Genomic DNA, 14,468 nt, shown 5'->3' on the forward strand with positions numbered 1-14,468 from the left:
CCGCCATGTTGGCGGGGAGCTTGGCCGGAGCGGCGGTGCAGGGGGACACCCGAGGGCCGGGCCGGGGGTGCTGGGCCCGGCCCAATGACAGTCGTATCCGCAGCGCTCCGCCGGCGGCTTTCCTGTCAGTAACGGTGGCTTGGTGCGTTTGGAAACGCCGGGGAGAAGCGCGAGGCTCTAAAATCTGAGGAAAACGTTGAAGAAATATGGAATAGTAAATAAAAATACACATCGTCGCTCTCCCGAGGCATTGCATTCCAGCACATCCCCACCTGCCCCGCTTCAGTCAGTCGAAGCGTCACTCGATCCTGCCCGCGGCTGCTCGGAAGTGCGCCCGGGGCCGCAGCTGCCGGTCCGCCGCCCCCTCAAATCCTGCGGGCAGTGAGCGGCACTGCTTTGATTGTTCGGATCGACGTGGGATAAATGCTTTTCTAGTCCGTTAGTTGAGATCGCCGTCAGCGAGGTTATCTGCCGTATTATGCATCCGGCAGTGCATGTGTTGTAAAGCTCTTCACAGATAGGAATTCCTGCACGAATCCTCTCACATTAATAGAAATTTCAATAATAATAATAAAAAAAGTGTACCGCGACCTATTTTTTTTTCGTAGTTCAAATACAGAAGTTATTTTTCATTTGACCACTACAAAATAAGTTCCACCACTTCAGGCAAACAGCTGTACATCAGAGAGATCATTCCAGCAAGATTTTTTTCCCCAAGGTATTTCACAGCTGTGCCAGCTTACCACCATTGCTACATATTGAGGGTGGACATTTTGGTTTCTGTGCAACAGTTTCTCTGTCATTTTCTCTGGAAGCCAAAACACTACTTCTATGCTTTTCACCAGCATATGTCCTTCATGCCCATCTTAATATCAAACACTGTTATTTGTAAGTTATTTGTATGTTTCATCTACAGTTTTCTGATTACTTAGGAAGTTCCACTTTGAGGGAATTTTTCAAAATCTTTCAGGGATTTTTTCCTCTGATTTTTTATCTCTTTCTCGCTTCCTCCTTTTCTCCCCTCTCATGGTGATTTTTCATGGAATGAACATCAGCTATTTGCGCTTCACAACAATGAAGACTGAAATAAAGGCCCACAAGGTGGACTCAAGTCCTGTGGTAAACCTCAGTTCTTAGCATCTCATGAAGGGAAACTTAACAAAAAAATGAACCTCAGCAGTTATTATTAATACTAATTTCCTGACATCTAGCACTTTTTTTTTCCCATAATTATCAGATCCAACTATGTGGATAGCAATGGCTGATCAGTGACATTCATTTCTTGCTTATTCAGAGCATGGTGTGCCCTTACAGGTATCTTAGTATCAGATACCATCCTTGTTCTGTGATACAAGCTGTTATTCTCTTTATTATGTAGTACATAGGCCATTGACATTATGCAGGTCAAACTTAAAACTGAGAAATGTATGTGAAGGAAAGAAAATAAGAGTAGTGCAAACCAATGCAGAAAGAAATAGCATTTTCAACATTCACATTTCTTGGTGATAGAGAGTCACAGCAAAAGGATGGAGCTTTCAATTGTTAAAAAACCCAAATATCAAGAGGTGATTTGTTATATCCTTAGAGTACATTTCTAGCTAAACTGTCCTATCTGTGGAAATGTTATGGAAAAAGAAATGCTACCTCATACTGCTGCATGCTTCTTTGATGCTGTTGACTGTAATGAATACAGCAGAAGTCCCTGCACAGTAACAAAATCACTTCCTCCTGGATGTGACTTGATGAAGTTTGTGTGAGCCTGCACTCTGTTTTTAGAACTGGTTGCTAAGACAATCTAGTCTTAACAAACCAAATGGCTATGAAAGATACTATGTTATATGCATACGCTGTTTCAAAATAAAAAGTTTGTATTTTTGCTTCTTGCCTTTTTTCTGTGTATATGCTGCTTGTTTTTACCTCTGAGCATGGTCTGCAGTCTGTGGTCTTTTTTTTCCCTTTAAATATCATGCAAAATTTTGCTTGTAAGAAGAAGAGCTACACACACATATATATCATAGTTCAATCTATTGGTCCTTTTCAGCCCAGGCCACTCTATGACTCTATGATTTCTATGAAATCATCTAATCCATGGTCATATCCTGATATCATCCTGACACTGTGTAAAACCAAGAAATATCCAGTTCTGGAAATGTATCAATCTCCCCAAGCAAACCATGCCAGAGTTTCATGATAGATTTTTTTTCTTTGCTAGTCTACGGTCTAAATATTTGTTGCTGGAATTTATAGTTTATTTGTTTCTCCTCTGCAATGGTCCTTACTGTCTGGGAGGACTGCCACTGCATTTCTTCCCATCCTACTGTTCTGTGGATAGAAACTGCTGATGTTTTCCCCTCCTAGAATCTCATATAATCAAGTCAAGTCTTTCTCAAATAGCTATTTCCAAAACTAGGCATTCAGCTGCAGATGAAGCCTTTCCAAAGCTGTGTGAAAAACAAATATGGTGTAGTATGAGCTGTAGGCTGCAGACCCGTTCAGGAATCTCAGTGCAGCTTTCCTCATTTCTGCCACAAATGATTTTGTTGAACTGCATTCAGCACTGATCCAACTCTGGCCCATTCCCCAGACTCTTTCCGTCAGGTTTATGAAGTCAATTGTTTTCTCATCCTGTTTTTGTTTAACTGGTTATTCTTGACCATATTATCTTTCACATCTCTTCACTGGACTGCACTCTATCATTTTAACTATTTCTATTTTTGAAACAATTTTGAGTTCTAATCCTGTTTTCCTGCATACTTGTATCTAGTTCCAGCTTCAAATGGGTGTCTCTAAAAGTAATAAGCAGATTTGATATTCCACTTTGTTTAACCATTTATAGTAGTGTAAATTATTTATAAAACACAACCAAATAAGAGTCAAATTTCACACCTGTTTGGAAATTCTGGTATGCTGATGTATATTCAAGTCTAGTCTCTTCATTTAGCAAAAATTGCTAGCTTACTCTGCATCAGTACAAATGATTGTGAAAGTTGTGGAGGCCAAAGCTGCTTAATTTATCATTGTTCTCCTACCTTAGTAATTCTTCACATCACAAATCCCAAAATAAATTATGCCCAATCGGATACTCAATAAATTACTACATTAAGAGCATGAAATAAACCAAATAGATGAAATAAAAGAGAAAATTATCTCTGAAACAAACAGGAAATAAGCACAGAGAAACCCCAGGCTCTTCTTATTGCATGACTTTTCCCATGTTTTTAGTCAAGTACCTATATCCATCTCTTTAAAAATATGTTAACAACAAAAAGCTGGAAACTTTAGCACTACAACCATGCATCTATATAAACTCACTGTGGTAATTCACATTTTCTTTAATAACCTCTTAGAAGTAATTTAAATCCAGCAGAGTTTTTGTTAGGCCTAATATTAATTGTCCTCGGTAAGTCACCATGCATCCAAAATAAAGCCTTTATAAACACCATACCATATGGTTTAAATAATTTGACAGACATGTACTGTGATTTCACACTTCATCTAGGTCAAATTTCATTGCCATTTGCCAGTATTGTACACGTCCTTTGTAATGGGCATGAAGCCCTGATGTTGCATGTTGCTCTCAGCATGAAAACCGGTGCTGCTGGACCAACTAATCAAACCTTCTTACTAATCTGGAAGTGACTGTAGAAAGACGTTTTGAAAGAGATCATTTCATTTCTTTGCTTTTATATGGTGTCATATTTCATTCCACTTTGTCAGCATGAATAAGTACCATTCAAACAATTGTTAAAAATATTATACACATATTTTCAGGTCACCCACATGGAATAAACTCACATTGTCTCCCAGACAGTCTGGGCATTTTAGCTCTCTCGAGGACACAAACAGTTGTGCACCATCCCAACTTAAAGTGCCACTGAAAGCACTGGCACTATTTGCAGAGAATAGACAATGCAATACTATTAAATGTGAATAAAGTTGGCACAGGGTGACGACCATAACTCGTTTTCATTGCTGTAGTATATTGTATTTTTCTTCTGAAGCTGTGATGATGTGTGTCTTGGTATCTCTCACTATCAAAATTTAGATGCTAGGCGTATGTAATTTCAGAGATGCTACGTTGCACACTATAGTCATCCTCATTCCTTGCCGGTTGTTACATCCATATTTTAACAAAGAGATTAACAGTCTTTCTTTCGACAAATTGAGGGAGCCATGGCAACTGTTCATAACTCTTCTTTTGAGTTAGCAAGAATTTCCGCCAAATTAAGGCCCTGAGCCCTCGATTCCCACTTTGCTGGAAGATACACACTGCTGGCTTCCCCCAACTTTCAGAGAATATGTTATGATACAACTGACTTTTTAACTGAAATGTTTGTGCACATGCCTCAAAAACTAGAAAGTGTAGTATAGGATTATGTTGCAATCAGACAGATGTTATATTGTATCTAGATCATAGAATCATAGAATGGTTTGGGTTGGAAGGGACTTATTAAGATCGTATGTATTTTACTCCTTCTCATTTCAACACTGCTCCAGAACTAGCCCTTAATGAGTGCAGCAGGAGCAAACATCCACTAAGAGCGTCAATGATGTTATTTGTTCTAACATTGAGCAGAATTTAATCCATTCCCCTCATGGCCAGTATAACTCTAATTACATGACATCTGCTGGCTTTTTTATAATTCAAAGTGTTAAAGAAGTGTGAATTTGTTTTGACAAAGAAACATTTCCATATGTGCCAGTGTGAACTGACTTACAGCATTAACTCCATCAGCACTGAAATGACAAAATATTATGTATCATTTTTCTGCTTTGCTTCTCACAGAAGATTCTAAAATTATACTGCAAGTTTTTATCTTGTAGACAGAAATTGTATTCTGTTGTACTTACAATCAAACAGGTTTATTTTAAAATACAGTCCTTGTGCATATTTTATGTGAATATACTACCGTTATTTTGTCTCAGAGATAACAGAATCATCGAATCTCCAAGGTTAGAAAAGACCTCCAAGATCATCTAGTCCAACTATCCACCTACCACTGATATTTCCCCACTAAATCATGTCCCTTATTACAACATCTAAATGTTTCTTGAACACTTCCAGGGATGGTGACTCAACCACCTTCCTGGGCAGCCTGTGCCACTGCATCACCACTCCTTTGAAGAAGAAATTGTTCTACATGTCTACACATACACAAAAAAGAAGGTGCAAACATGAACTATTCATGATCCAAACTGCAAGTGCATCTCCTATGGATTCAAACAGAGGTTTCTTATTTGATTCCTAATGGCAAAATGAAGATTCTGTTGAAGCTAATAGCAGAACTTTGAGACCTGTTTCCAAAACAGGACAATAATAATAATACTAAAAACCAATTTTACAATTAATAAATTTAAAGGGACTTCAGTTAATATAAATGGGATATTTGGTCTAGCAGGATTTGGTTACACATCACTAGAATGTATTGGTTAAAATATATATTTTTTAAGCCTAGTGTCCAAAAAGTAGCGTACATAGAGTTTATTTTATTTTATTTACATAAATAAATGGTGTGTTAAGCAGATCATTATAAAACCACAAAAAGTCAATACATATCTTCTATATGGCTATATCGAGAGCAAAAATCCGTGGATCTTCATAACCCAGTGTGTTTAATTTTCATTTTTACATTTTTAATGATAAATCATTATTCCAGACAAGATAACTAAATATGAAAATACTAAGTTGGAATATGTAATTCCACATTGCCATTAGATTTCAAAATAGCAACAGGGAAATCATAATGGGACAAGAGAGATCAGGAAGGATAAGAAAGGGACATTGGTAAGAAGACAAGAAAGAATAAGGGATGATTAAGCCAACAATGAAGATTACAACAAAGCAGTTTGTTTTGCCAGTAGCTATAATATTGGATAGTGGCTGGTCTGCCCCCTTTCTTGATTGCCTTCCCAAAGCTCCTGACAGACAGTTTCCACTTTCTGGAGTAATGAAAGCTATCTAAGTGCAAATGTCTGCAACAGGTCTGCACAATGCCAGTATTGTTCTAATTCCAAATGTCGTAGTTCAATAGTGCAAGGTCTTGTCTGATCCTATCTTGTACAGTTTCTCCTCCTACGTGGCAGATATCCTCACTTTATTTATTTTAAAACTTTTCTAGTTGCATTTGATAATTTCAACTAAAATGTTGAGTAGAGGCACCTTTGTATATCACTTAGTATGCAATAGTTGCTCGCACGCTCTGTATATTGTGAAAGTAAGATAGGAACTACTGAGATTTATATTCAAAAATATAAGGAATACATATATTCAAAAAATATAAGGAATATGAGCATACTAATTATTGTTTTCATAATGCACAAAATCTATTCACTAACATGAGAAGACTCACTGACCTTGATTAACTTCTCATAAATTAATATGGCAAACAGGACATGGTTAATAAACACTCATAAAATGCACTCTACATCCTTACAGCGACATTTTGCAACTAATTGAAATTGCAAGTAAAAGAAAATTTCTTTTAAAAATGGCTTCCAGTACAAACCCAAAAGAGAACATATAAGATTCATATATTAGGAACACATGATGAGTATTTCCAAGTGCTTTTAGTAAACATTGTGAGGTAAGAATTAAAATTTTAAAATCTTTTTGGAAGCACAATGTTTTGGGGTTTTTTTTTCAGATAATTACAAATCTCAACCTCCTCAAATCAGGTAAGTACAATTTTTTTAGCTTTCTCCTCATTAAGTATTTGTGTTTCTATGCTGTAAACAATTGCTAAGAGAACACAGCTGTCATGATTTATTTCTCAAAACAATATTGAAATTTTAATTATGCTACCCAGCCACACCAAGTTGTTTTTTTTTTTAAGATTAAAAATAGGTATAACTAAAGTTGTCCATTGATAACCAAATACCTATTTTACTTATCAGGAGGACATCAATGTCTCCACAGATCTTTATAATTTTGACAGAAGGATAATTGTAACTGAAAATAAGAACTGGCAAAATCCTGTTTTCTTTTTGTTCTAACCTTGTGTGACTGATTTTCAAGTTTATATACAATTAACTTCTAAAATTGTAGGCAATAGTGAAATCTTCTAAGAAGTCAGAGGTCTGACTGAAAACTAGAAATGTAAACTAGACAGTCTAAGATTTCTTAGACTGACAATTATTCCAGCACTTGGAAATGGACAGTAGACTAAATAACAGTGAATGTCTGTAGAATTACGCTTGATAATTCTGTACTCCTTTGGGAAAAAATGTATTAAAATATTTTTTTGAAAAAAACATAGCAATATTCTTATGTTAATAGAACATTTTATAGAGTCTGGAAGTTGAATCTATTGAGTTACACCTTAAGAGCACATTGCAGAATACAAAAAGTACAGTGTACAAACCAGATTTTTTTTGTTTAAAGTCAACAGCTCCCCATTTTTTCTCTGTTAAATACATGAACCATATGGACCAGATTATATCTGTATAAATATATAGGAGAGAAATGATGGAAAAATGAACATTTTGCTTTACACTTTGATTTGTTGGCCAAATGCCCTCATGATCAGGCTTACGCTGATCAGAAGTGCTGGCTGCTTTTCAATATCAAAAACATTTAAATATCCAAACTCTACATTATGATAAGTATGACTTCATGGACAAAATTATTCCTGCTCCAATAACTATTTATCTTTTCCACCCCTTTTTATCCTTGTTTCATACATTTTAATAAACTAGTTATATATTTGTTTTGTATCAGTAATAATTTATTAAAAGAATATGTACTTGCATTATGCATAATTGTAAAAATACTGCTGTCACTCACCTTATCCTCTCTCATTCCCAGTAAAATAATCTTATGTTAATGAAGATAAACCAAATACTCGATGTGTCACTGGATGCATCTAAGTGTAGCTTTGTACAAAAGTTATTCCTGCATCCCTCTGAAACTCTGGGGAATAAGTCCTATTGAAACATTGTATGGGCATTGCTGTTCAATTTCTTGCAGGAAGGACAATAAGAAATCCTTGCAGGAAATGTTAGAAATGCCTCATTCCACTGCTGCTAGTGGGAAGCTGGCGCTAAGGTTAGGTTAAAGATGAAAATATAAACCAGCCCTGGTCAACTGATCTTTCTATGTTTTGTGATTCTCTTTTCATGAGCATTTACACTTCACAACAGTGAAGAGCAATACTCTGAAACACATATTGTTAAGAAATGTTTTTATTCCAAACAAAGACAATATACCTGCTAACATTCCAGATGTAAATAATCAAAATAGGATTACTTGTGAGAGAACGTACTTAAACAATTGCATTTATAGAGCATCGTTTACCTCAGGAAATTATAGAACATAGAATCACCACCGTTGGAAAAGACCTACAAGATCATCCAGTCCAATCATCTACCTATCACTAATAGTCCTCATTAAACCAACCAAACCTCAACACAACATCTAAATGTTCCTGGAACACCTCCAGGGTCAGTGACTCCACCACCTCCCTGCGCAGCCCACTCCAGTGCCTGACCACTCTTTTGGAAAAGCAATATTTCATCATATATCTCAGCTCTCTGAAACAGTTGTCTTCACTGATAGTGGATGTTTTGAATAAGTAGGGCTTCACCCTATTCTGTGGTAGGCTGGTACAATCTTGGCTGTCTTGTACAGACCGTCTCCGCTTTCTACATGAAAAAAGAATCTGAAATGCATGTTTCGTGATGATGTTTCAAAATGCTTCTCATCTCATCTCCCTTAGAACTAGGCCAAAATATTAAACATTTTAACAAATGTTAAATATTTTAACAAAGGTGCAGACTGCCTATTGATCCTCTTTCCTTTTGAGTGGGTTGTTTCTCCAGCATGAGAGCAGAATGTATCACAGAGCTTCCCTTAAGGGAGAGATTCCCTGCAGCAAGTACCAAAAATTGTATATATACAAGGTAATCACATCAGAAACTAAAGTACCATCTAACCTTAAACTCTTCCAGCAAATCCATAGGAATATTAACAAATAACATTTTCTGTTCCATTCAAAATATCCATAGCCTTTCCTCTTTAAATCTATTTATTTATAGAACCTATGAGATAGATACATTCTGCTAGGTGAGAGCTTACAGCCTGAAATTTTAATCCTGATTTTCCTCTTCAACTTTAGACAGTGGCGTCTATCAAGTTGAAAGAATGCATTTTCTGATTATTACAAAAACACGTTCTTGTACTTTTTCCCAGCTGAACACAAAGATAACACACCTGGTACTTTTCATGTGGAAAATGTTGACTACAACTCAGTAGTTCAGAGGAGCTCTTCCTCACATACACATGATTATCAATATTAAATAGGTGGCTAAGGACATCTTGAGATAAGAGAACTGCAGGAAGATTTTCAACATCACTTTTCTCACTTGTACAAACGCTTGTAGAAAGGACAAATGATAATATAGATTTAGTTAAATTTTGTTTCCCAATACTTAACTGGATGCAGTTTTGCTTTGATACATACTTCACTAATTTTCCTGAAGTGTTTTGCCTTGCTAATTCTAAAATATCTTTAGCAATGAAATGTATTGTCCATACAAATGTACATTTGCACATTTACACAAATCTTAAATTATCAGTCTCTGCATTTAGATAAGATGTGCTTTGCTCATATTAGTTACTCATCTTTTGCCTACTTAAACTGCAACATGCAATGCCAGATTTACTTCTTATTCTAGGCATCAGGAAATAAAGCAGCACCTCTGCTGTATTTACACAGCTGTGCTGGTATATGCCTAATCTTGCATTTTAATCTCACTCCCGACTCAGCCACAGTATTTTTGTGGCATTGCACCCTTGGAATTTGCCAAATGATCCTTCTAGGAGAGGAACATAAAGGTGAGGTTTCTCCTGCTGCAAACACCATCACATTGCCATGGCATGAACAGAACTGTATGTTGTGTATGTATGTTCATGTGTGTGTCTGAAATAGTAGCAGCAGCATGAACAAATTACACCTCTAGTCAAATCAAGATCTAAATACAGTACTCATTAACCTACCTTACATGTGGACACATTACAGTATTTGGATGTGTATGTATTAAGAATGAGGATACTTACTTGAGAACTAAAGCTTATACTGACGGCTTTTTTTTGTTTGTTTGTTTAAAAAAAGTCAAGCAAATATAGCTATATTTCATTGTTATCCAGATAACCATTTTCTCCCGTGGAAAACTGTGATAATTTTAAAACTGTATCTAGTTACTTTGGATGTGTCAAATTATTTCAGTTATCTCAGCATTTTTTTATTTACTACATGAAACAAAAAGTGTTCATTTGTTCTGCATAATTTAATTTATCTTTCAGTTTTAGATGTATTTAATGCCCATCTGTATAATCCATGCATGGCACATGTATACCTACGTACTGAATTGTTCCAGGAAATTATGGTACTTATTGCCTTACAAAATGAATTTTTCTTGTTGTACAAGAAAATATTTAACACTTTAAAAAAGATTTTTCAAGATCTCACTACTTTGTGCACTGCATTATGTGGCAATGGAAACCTCATCAATTACAAGCTGTTCAGTTACATCCTGTATAATGCAGGGTCACCCTATGGACCTTATATATAATTACAGACAAAAGGCCTATTCTTTTCCATATAATCACGAACTCAAATTACTTTTGACTCAGACTTGGCAGGACTACAAATCTCTGCTGCCTGTGTTTAATAAAAAGAATGAGATTACTGAATAAAAATATTTTATGAGACCGCTGACTTACTTATACCCCAAAAACGTTGACTCATCACAGCACCCATTCTGTAGACCATTTTCAAAATGGAAATCTCCTTTGTGTAATGCCTTGCTTTCTCTCCTTCTAATCCTGATTTCAGACCCTGTCTGGCGCTGTTTGATCTCACTCAGTGCCCACTAGGTCATGCACATAAGTTTTGCCATTGATTCCAGTGGTTGATCTATTGGCCCCAGCATACTTGAAGATGTGAAGAAATAATAGTAAGAAATTATTCAGCTAATATTCTGAAAATTATTTCAGTATGTATGATGCCTGGCTGTTTGGCTACATTCTCTACTTGCAATTATTTCCTTCTTATGTATTGGTACTGAAGTTTCCTCTGCATAGCCTGAAGTCAACCCTTGCTCTGATCTTTCACATCTGCATTGCTATTTGACTCTAACCCAGTCATGAGGGAACAGAAGAGTGTTTAGGTGTATCAGTGGCAGTAGGATGGGACTGGCTCAGTTTTTCATTTGTCACTTGTATTTTAACTGAATTCCACCAACAGCTGTAAGTGCTCAGATTTCTAAAACCTATGCTGAGAGTATGCTGTAGGAGTGACTCTAAAATGAAGGTAAGAGGCTTTACTGCATACAGGAAGAGGCTAATCAGTGAATTTTGATATTGATTTAAATAGAAGCAGAATTAGGCTGATTCTTCAGCTGAGTGTCAATGCTTAGTATTAAATATTTTCCAAATGCAAGACTACAGCATTTTTGCAAGTTTAGTCCACAGATCAGGTATCTTTGCTTGTCTGCAAGAACAATTTATTGGAAATCAGTCCCTTTTTGGAAAAAGGAAAAAAAAATTAGTCTAAGTTTACTTCTAACCCTTGGTTACATGAATAATCCATGCTACTGTTGTACTGTGGAAGTGTTCTTTATATTTCTATTTTTCAGGTAATATGATGAATCTATGCACAGAAATGCAGCATGGATTTTTTTTTTTTTAAGTAGTCATATTATAGAGTTCATAATTATGAATTATTTATTATTCATTGTTTTATCAACAGTTCAGTATTTGGGATGTCAAATATCAGCAGAGAAAAAAACAACCAACCCTGTGGAACTCTGTGGAATTGTACATAAATTAAAATCTGTTCTAGAAGGTGATTTCCTACAACTGTCCTCATGGAAGTTTTCAGATACTTAGTACAGATTGGCAAACTGTGGTCACAGAAATTGTGACTTGGCTTCCGTAGAACTGCCATTGATAGGTACTATATCTGTGCATAGGGAGTAAGAGGTGCAATCTAAATACTAAGCATAAGCATTGGAAATGTTTTGCAAAAGGAAGAATTGCTATGGACTTCAGCTGGAGCCAGTTCATCCACTGTAAAGTCTTAATGGATTACTTTCTTTACCAATGTAAAAAGACAAAAGCAAGCCTTTCCATGCAAAAATGTGTATTATTAAACACAGATTACTAACTTTAAATCCCAAATTGCTGCTGAAGGAGTACCACTAGCACGGTTTCCAAAAATGTATTATTTTCCCAATACTTTGTGACAATTTTTTTTTACAAAAAGTTTATATTCTAATTTCAGGATCAAATCTGTACTACGTTTCCAGATCCACTGAGGCTTTCTGAGGTTTACTTGCTTATTTTCCTAACTGAGCAAACATAAGCTTTTCTTTCTTTTTTGCTTCTAGTTCTGTTTATAAGTGAATTTTAATCAGTTTTGTATAGAAGAACTAAAACAAGGTAACCGAAGAACATCCCATGTTTTTAAAAAAGATCTTTTTAAAAAGGATCCTGTCTGCATCAGGGTAATAAGTCTTTATTTTCCATTGTAAACATATGAAGATAAAGCCTATCCTTAAATTATAATACGGTTTCGTTTTAGACACACTTGTAATTCTCAGCATTATTTTCAATGATATCCAAAAGAATCACAAAGTGATGGTCAGGAAAGTGCTGACCATACATCCTGAGAAAACCAGACTCTATCAGTTACAGTATTTGTTAGAAAAGTCTTGCATACTTAGTATCTTAAATGGAAAATAAACTAAGTCCCTAATTTGAATGCACTCGAGGCCAGGCTGGATGTGGCTCTGGGCAGCTTGGTCTAGTAGTTGGCAACCCTGCCTATGGCAAGGGGGTTGAAACTAGATCATCATTGTGGTTCTTTTCAATCCAGGCCATTCTATGATTCTATGATTTGTAAGTTCTAATAAATGCTTTCTGTAGCATTAGCAACCTCACCTCCTGCTGAAAGCTAAATTATTGTTTTTAAAACAAATTAAGGCTCCTTTCATAAGCAGAGTTTAATGCATGTGAGATTCCTGCAGGCCCACACACCTAGGTGAGAAAAATGAAATCAGAATACATGAATAAGCACCTGAGTCAAAGCTTTGCCTGAAGTGTTTTGCAAGATTCATCACTTTCATCTATTCTCTCCCTCCCATGCTAATCAGCAGATTTCTGTCTCTTCCAGGCTAGAAGGAGGGGGGGGGGGAGGGGGGTAGAAGGAAAGAGCTTAGTTTAGGAAAAATGAAATTTAGCTGTTATTGCAATGCCAAGAAATGTTAGCTAGGCAATGAAGGTAGCCCTAACCAGATAGGCTGAGCATACTTCAATCCTTCCAAAGGATAAAAGTAGCTAACTTGTCACAACAGCAACAAATTTTCAATTAAAACACAGACATAATGAGTTGTTTTCAGGCTAATGTCTTGTACATGTTCTGTTGTTTTTGTTTTTTTGAAAGACAAAATGAACTTTCACCAATTCTAACAGTTTCTAAACTAATGAACGCACATAAGCATAGATGATAACCCAGAAAGAACAAAGAACCTGTGTATAACATCCACACACAAATGCAGTGGACACATGCAGCAGCACAGTTATTGTGCTGCTGTAGAAACCTTAGCGGAGTGTTCTTTAACTATGAGTGATTAAAGTGCCAACTGTATTGCTGCAGTAATACTTTAATCATAGCCCAGTGGAACTAAAACAAATACAAGTGACACCAAACACTAGTCCTTGCTTTTCCTTAGCATTGGAACTCGCTCATATTTATAAACAAAAGCCTTCTGCCCCTTCAGAATATTTTGGAGGCTGCTAAAGAAAGGCCCATGTTTAATGGATGGGACCCATTAAACACATGGGGTCCCTCACATGAAGAAGAAAGCACGCTCCTCTCTCTTTTAGTCATAATGCAAGATTGTGGCAACATTAAGCTCACCCAGATGAGTGCTTCTCAGCCAAAAACATTTGGGTAGAAAATAGATCCTCTGGAGAAGTGAACCTAAAGCCTCACACTACAGACAAGTTGGCAACAAAAGGGTGTGTGCTCCATTAGACAGTCAGACTTGGCAAAATATGAACAGCATCAACAGTGGTAAATTAAAAGTATAGCAAAGAACCCAAGCTGAACAGTGTGAGACAGAGAAAAAATGAACTGCTGGCTGTGCTGGTGGGAGGAGGAATTCAGCAATGATCAGGTCATGCAGAACTCCACAGCGTTTGGGAATAAGCAGATTACCATTCAGAGCACAAGGAACTGGGATAAAATTAAACTCCCCAAGACATCTCTCTTCGCGGCATTTGTTTCCAGCCCTTTTGTTTCCCGCAGACCTCTCAGGGGCTTACCGCACGCTTCTGCCCCTGGCCGCGCTGCGGCTCCGCTGAATCGCTGCCCCTGCCCCAGTCCGCCTGTGCCCGGGCTCCCTCTGCCCTTTGTGAGAGTGTCAGAGAGGTCGGGGGAGCCCTAGCTGAGGGGGCACGGCCTCTG

Source organism: Meleagris gallopavo, chromosome 4 (assembly GCF_000146605.3).
Source record: "Meleagris gallopavo isolate NT-WF06-2002-E0010 breed Aviagen turkey brand Nicholas breeding stock chromosome 4, Turkey_5.1, whole genome shotgun sequence".
NCBI lineage: Eukaryota > Metazoa > Chordata > Aves > Galliformes > Phasianidae > Meleagris > Meleagris gallopavo.